The sequence below is a fragment of the Ptychodera flava genome, unplaced genomic scaffold (genome assembly GCF_041260155.1).
Source record: "Ptychodera flava strain L36383 unplaced genomic scaffold, AS_Pfla_20210202 Scaffold_80__1_contigs__length_553813_pilon, whole genome shotgun sequence".
Lineage (NCBI taxonomy): Eukaryota > Metazoa > Hemichordata > Enteropneusta > Ptychoderidae > Ptychodera > Ptychodera flava.
The window spans coordinates 838-8,660 of NW_027248402.1; the positions used below are offsets into that span (position 1 = coordinate 838).

General features: G+C 34.4%; 1 long non-coding RNA gene across 1 annotated transcript; it reads left to right on the top strand.

The window, feature by feature from the left end:
* Positions 1-1,184: 1,184 nt before the first annotated feature.
* On the top strand, positions 1,185-5,973 carry LOC139128957 (uncharacterized). Its single transcript, XR_011551466.1, has 5 exons — positions 1,185-1,371; positions 1,998-2,182; positions 4,096-4,219; positions 5,077-5,269; positions 5,749-5,973. It is a non-coding gene; the product is annotated as an uncharacterized lncRNA (long non-coding RNA).
* Positions 5,974-7,823: the final 1,850 nt, after the last annotated feature.

A 7,823-nucleotide genomic window follows, 5' to 3' on the forward strand; every position in this document is an offset into this window, starting at 1 on the left:
AATTTTATGTTTATGTTCATGACAACCATGTTTATGTTCATGAATTTTTTTTTGTGTTCATAAATTTCATGTTTATGTTTATGTTCATAAATTTCATGTTTATGTTCATAAATTTCATGTTTATGTTCATAAATTTCATGTTTATGTTCATAAAAAACATTTTTGTGTTCAAAAAACCATTTTGTGTTCATGAATATATGTTTTGTTCATAAAATCCGTTTTTGTGTTCATAAAACCATTTTTTGTTCTTGAAATTATGTTTATGTTCATAAAGTTTATGTTTATGTTCATGAAAACATTTTTGTGTTCTTGAATTTTATGTTTATGTTCAAGAAACCCATTTTTGTGTCTATGAACCATATTTTTGTGTTCATAGTGTGTTTTTATATTCATAAATCTCATGTCTGTGTTCCTGAAAACAAATTATTTTCATGAATTCGATGTTTATGTTCATGAAAAACATTCATTTGTTCATAGATTTTATGTTTTTGTTCATGAAAAACAATTTGTGTTCATAGATTTCACGTTTACGTGTATGAACCATATGTTTTTCGTAAAATCATGTTTGTGTTCATAAAAAACATGTTTATATGCATGCACTTTTTCAGCGCTAGGTGGCGCTCTGCAGTTCTCAGAGGTGGCCATATTATGACAGACTGAGGTGGCCATATAGACTGATTTGTGGCCGCAGTGTCTTTATCCCTTCACCCTCCGAACACCTGCCCACCACACCGTCAGCGCGGCATATCCCAAAATCCTAAAACGACGCGAGGATGAACCATTCTGTCGAGAACAGATCCGTCTTCGAGTTATTTGCAGACCCCCTAGCTACCTAAGTTTTATTTGTTTTGGTATGGCGTGTTGGCTGTCGCCTGCCGTTCACAGTGTTTTGTCGAGTTTTTTCCCTGAGGACACTATGAATACAGCGAAACACGGACAATTTCTTTCAAAGGCCGAGTTCAGAAGACGTCAGAATGTTTCTGTTGTGAATCAGAGTAGAATTTTCACAGTTTCTGGGGCGAAAACTCCAGCGCGAGATCAGCTGCAGAGACATGGAGGTAGGAATCAGTTCAGCGCGAGGCCACAGTTGCTGATAGTGATACTGAAACTGTCGGCAAGACATAGACATACCATGGAATGAAAACATCAGGCTGGTGAATTTGAGAGTTCTTACTACAGTCTGAACTCCTGTAACAACTGTAAGAGGCCCCTTCAACTTTCACGGTGTATCGGTGAAACGAGGTATGGAGGCGGAAGTATTTTGAGCGTGGCCTGAGGATGTGATACTGTCAACAAAGTACGAACAAGACACATCGAAAAGCAGATAAACGTGGAATGAGAGCTTTGATATCAATAACAAGACAGCAACAGGTATGTCAGTACTTTTATCAGTTAATGTAATCTGCCAAGTGTATATAGGACGTATGTGTCGACACAGTTTACGTATTCTGACAGGAATTGAGGGGGGGGGCACGGGTTGCGTGATGTGTTTGTTGCCCTTGACCTTTAAACCGTATGTCGTACCGTTGACGTAAATCACACAGTGCACTACCAAATCAACATTTTGGATGTTTTATCCTTGTTTTGAATCAGCGTTAAAATGAGAAGCCTGTATTCATGTTCTGTCGTAGATCCATTGAGTGAGAAATGGGACTTTGGACTTTGTTGAACGTTGGATCTGCATTGTATTGTCCCCCTTCACTTATCATCCCTAAATATGTCTAATAATAATAATAATAATAATAATAATAATAATAATAATAATAATCTTTATTCACTAGAAACAACAAAACATTCACAACGTTTGCTTTTCAACTCAAGATGTCGATTTCTTTTGGCTTTTTAGAAATAATATTGGCAACTCAAGAAATGTGATTTTTATTCTCTTTTTTCATGTTTTATGCATTCATGTACAAATAATTGTGCTAATCAAGATTTGAATCATCTTGTGTGTTTTCTTGAGAGTAAATAACTTTTTACTGCATTATTTCTTATAGGAATGATCAATGCTGGCATTGGAGAAAGACATGTGAATGCATTGTTCACAGCAATGTCACTGCCCCTCTCCACAATAAAACATTGAAATGCAAAGAAAGGGAATCTGGAGATGCAATAGTGAGGGTTGCAAAAACTCATGTCATCAGGCCATAGAAGAAGAATGTTCAAAAGCTAAGAAAGCAAGGTAATTATGAAATCTGATAAAAAAAACATGTTACAAAATGTATTGATAATTGTATTATACTAGTAGTTAGGTATATTTGAAACATATATGTTTCACTTATATTATAGCGACCGTTACCATGGATGATGACAGTACAACTATAGGGAAGATACAGGCAGATGTTAGACAGGATATAATCAAGCATAAAGACAATAACCATCTTAAGAAGGGTTTTGCTGATAAACTCTACAAACTCAAAGAAAACCACAAGCAGTTAACAGCCAAAGTGATAAATTATCTTCAGAAGTGTTTCAGCAATGCCATAACCCAGAATCATGGCAATACTATAGGGCTAATTAGTAACCTGAACGCCATTGTACCCCATGCATTTGGAGATCATGGGGGCTGTGATGTGAAGTGGTGTCAGTTTCTGAACCCCCCATTACACTATAAACACAAAAGTCTACCGTATGGCAGGGATTTATATGGCAGTGATCTGAGGCAGGCTTTAGAGAAGCTTGAAGGTCATGCAGACATATGTTATGAATGCAGGTGATCTTTCAAGAATATGGTCATCACAGGGAAATGAAAATATGAATATGGTAATTGCCTCAAAGGCTACAAAAGCTAGACACTACAGTGGCTCTGACAGTTTAAACTTCCGTGTTGCTGATGCAGTTGCTCAGAAGAACTTAATATGTTAGTCAGGTTGGTAGGAAATAATGCAGAGACCAGGTTTCTTAATGTTTCAGATAACGCAGAAGGATAACGCAGAAATGTTTAAAATATAAAATAGAGAAAATAAGAGAAAATAAATTTTTTCTAATTTTCAAGACTCTAATATGCTGATAAATTTTTATAGTGTTTTGTTTTATAAATATTTAGGTAGCGGTAAAGGCTAGAGCGTCAGTTTATAAACTTCAATAAAACTATTAAAATATAAAAGTAGTCAACATTCTCTGTGGAATAAAAAAACTAGACATTTGGGGTCATAGGCATTGCAGAGTTATAGCCGTTGAAACTTCTGAAAAACTGACCAAATAAGAGGAAGTTGGGGAGTCCTTAGTGTATTAACTATGTAGAGGTCCCCTAGCTTTTAAAAAAATGTTTGAAAAGGAAAGTCATTTTTACTGTTTTTCAGGAAAGTTTGACAAGGCAGTGCTGCATTCAGAATGCGTGACTGCTATTGTAAATGCATTTTAAGATTCTTTGAGTGTCAAAGAGGTGTCAAAAGTGAGATTAACCAAAAAGACTGCTCTGTGACTTCAAAAGATGGATGCAAATATGGCTTGTTTTCAACATTTTGACAGAATAACAGTTTTCCTACATAATTTTATACCAATTTAATCCAACCTTTGAAATGAGATATGGACATGGAATTTTTACAGCCTATTAACAAGGTACAGATAAGATTTGTACGGCACAATTTTCCTATATTTGAAGTACTTTTTGAAAAATCACATTTTGAAATTTGAAAGAATTTTTAATAATTTTTTGATATGTAACCCATGTAAAATCATAAAAACAAATTTTATTTACAAATCCTGCCGTACAAATCTTACAATTAATAGTGTCAACATATTTATAACTAATTGGTAATATTAATACTATCCAATTATTATTAAATTCAAATATGTAAGAAATATGAAATATTAAATTTTAATATTGACTGGTGTCATATTTCAAAATCATGGCTGCAAATATACATTTTTATATTCTTTTGAGAAGGTATTAAGTAAGGGAGTTATCCTGAAAATTTGAACTAATATCTTGATTCTAACACTTGAAACTTGACATTAACTCTGAGAAAAGAATTGGTGCAAAAATAGCCTTTTACCGCTATCTAATATTTGACGTTTTCTTCTCTAACGATCAACAAGGTATAATTTCTCATGTGAATCAAATCCTTACAGTTTGTGTTTGTGACTCTTCAGGTCCACATAGAAAGTATGCTGTGCCCTAGCAAATCATGCCAGATATATGGAGCGAAATTGGATGAAAACAAAGAGCTGAGAAAGAAAATGCCAGATTAAAGAAGCAAAGTTGAAGAGATTGAAGGTAGGTAGACTGGATTTATTTTCAAGTATACGTACTACAAAATTTGGATTTTCACTGCGATTTAATTTAGCAGATTTTATCAATCAGTAAACTAGTGAAATTAAAACCCAGTGAAACATAAATGACTTGTAACACACACACATACACTCACACACACACACACACACACACACACAGTGACAGTGTATGACTTGTACACACAGGACATTTATACACACATTGACAGTGTATACACACATGTGTATACACACAGTGACAGTGTATACACACACAGTGTATACACACATTGACATTGTATACACATATTGACAGTGTATAGACACAGAGTGTAGACACACAGTGACTGTGTATACACACAATGACAGTGTATACACACATAGTGTAGACACACAGTTATACACACAGTGACAGTGTATACATAGTGACAGTGTATACACAGTGTAGACACACAGTGACTGTGTATACACACAATGACAGTGTATACACACACAGTGTAGACACACAGTGACTGTGTATACACAGTGATTGTATACACACAGTGACATGTATACACACAATGACAGTGTATACACACAGTGTAGACACACAGTGACAGTGTATACACACAATGACAGTGTATACACAGTGACAGTGTATACACACAGTGTAGACACACAGTGACTGTGTATACACACTATGACAGTGTACAAAATGATAATGTATTCATACACGGTGACTGTTTACACATCCTGTACATGAGTCATCATCATGTACATTGGATTTTCAAAGATACAGGGAACTCTACCTATCGCATTGCTTTGGTTTATGGGATTATTGTTACATCATATTTATCAATCTCTGTTTTGATTTTTTTTAAGTTGAAAGAGAAGAGGACACAAAAGATAGCTGCCATAGAGTTGAGAGAGGGAACAACTTATCAGAAGGAAATCAGTCTCTCTACACCATGCAGCGCAGATGAAATACCTAAACCACTGTCCCCACCTACCAAGATTTTACTACAATCTGGAAATTACACACCTGTTATATTTGATGTGGAAACTACATCTGCATGTATGTTTAATAATATTAATAGAAATATACTTGGATAAGGTTCATTTTCGATATGATGTACTGTATATTGAAATTATAAAGCAGGGTTCTCCTGAGAAAATAATATAGAATACTGACTGATTTACATAACAATACATGTAATTGTTATGGTAATAAGTTTCTATTGTTTAGTAAAAATTAAAGAGTGGAAGCCACTCTATGCTCTGGGGAGAACACGGTAAAAAAAATCAAGTCAATCCAACCTGAGCATATCCTGCTTCAATACTTTTAGATCAAAATCATTTTTATTTTTTGCATGTTAAATATTTTCTGAATTGAAAACTTTGTTACGAATCATAATTTGCTGTAACAGAACTTTTTTTTCATTGCTACTTTTCCAAATTTTGAGCAGTGACAGTTAAGTTTGTGTTTGGCAAAATGACTATACAGTGTGTTGACAAATCATACAATATCAGTTTCAATGTTCTGTTATCTTTCAGATGCATCAGCAGACATCACACAATTCTCAGCTGTGTCTAGTGAACATCAGTTTGAAGAGTATGTCATACCAGATCAGCCAATTTCTCCGATTGCATCAGAAAAGACAAGACTTACCATGAAAAATGGAAACTGTGTTATGAAGGAAATCCTGTGCCAGCAGTCACAAAGGCAGTGTGCATGAAGCGTTTTCTTGATTTTTTCAAAAATTTTGATAATCCAGTTTTGATGGGGCATAATTCTTGTGTATTTGATTGCAGATATATCATTAAGGCAATGAATGAATGTTCTCTTATTGACCAGTTTGTTTGTCAAGTCAACGGTTTGTTGATACTTTACCCATGTTCAAGGCACTTTTCCAAGGGAGAAATTCATACTCTCAGGAGAATCTTGTTCATGACTTTATTGACCAGGTATATGCTGCACACAATGCAACAGCTGATGTAATGATTTTGCAGAAATTACTTGAGACGTGTGATGTTTCTTTGACAACACTCCTTGAATACAGTTTTTCGTCAAAATGGAGAGTTGCTTATCAAAACTACAGAAACCTAGTATCTGCTAATTACAATACACTGCATCCCCTGGTCAGTGGCAAAGTTAAAAGCAAGTCCATGGCACGAAGATTGGCAGGTTCAGGGTTGAATTATTCACACTTACAAATTGCATATCAGAGAGGTGGCTTGGATAGTCTGAAAGAGCTCTTTTGTGAGGATAATTGCGGCTCTGTGAGAGTTACCAAGTCGAGCAGAATTATAAGTAATGTGTATGAATGTTTTTGCAGCAATATGGTAACTTTTGAATTGTTTGTGTATTATTTATGTTTAATTTCTTGCTAACGGATGTAAGAATGAGCAGTAAAAATGAGAGTACTGTCACTTTTCTTAAAATGTCAATTTTGAATTCTTCTTTGTGAGTATTATCAAAATATGTCATGAAATATCAGGGTCACTATGTCAGTTTTCTAAGATACAAGACCGTGAATTTTACCGAAAATATGTTAAAAAATGCTTGTGTCTGCACTTTTTCACCAATGCTTTTTCTGTGGACAAAATCATTCAATGTCGTTTACCTCAAAATGAAGTGTGTGGACCATAAACTTATTTTATCACTATAATTTATTTGTTTGACCGAGCTTTGTGCAAATTTTAATGAAACTGACAACAATACAAGGTGCTCTTCCATTGATTCTCAATGCAAACCTATGGGAAGAAAATATGAAATTTAATGTCTATAAATTTAACGTACTTGATCATTACTTCAAAGAATGCTGGAAATTGCTAGTTTTCAAGTTCATATACTTTTCACTTTAAACATGTTTCACTGTGCTGAATGCGATTATTCATTTTTTAATGTATAATCACTTATAATAATGTTCAGTTGAAAAAACATTACAAAAGTCAAAAGCATTGATGTTGATGATAATGATAATGATGATGATAATGATGATGATGAAATCTGAGAGTTGATTTCTTTGCTAATACACTTCAAGTATATATTGAGCTGGTTTCTTTTCAGAGATGTATAATTATTCTTTTCTATAGATGAGAAAATAAGTAACCAATTATTTGCACATGTTTGTTTGAGTTTTTAAATTTTTCAGTGATTCCTTCAAATTTGTATGAGTTTATAGTTTTATTAGAGGAATATGCACATTTTGTATGATTTTCACTTACATTAGATTTACAGTGCATGTATATTGTTCTTACCTGAATAAATGTGAGATTATCGTACAACATACAAACTAGTACAGACTTTCATGTATTTCAACCCCTCAAATTTTAATGACTGGCAGGCTGTATTTGAACAATTTGTTACTATAGCAAATAATCAACATTGGAGTTAGTACAAGCAGAATTCATGCTGTAAATGCCTTGAGCCAATCGCATGTGGAACAGTTACTCTTAGGGTCAAATACACTGTACAAAACACTCTTTGAGTGTGCATCCCCAATGGTAAGACAGCCATTGATCATCGCGGTGAAAGACAGACTTGCTAAGCCTATCGCCTTTTTCTGGGCATGTCTGGCGAAATTGAGGGCCCGACAGTGTAAATTACTTCAGTGTGCACAATCCCC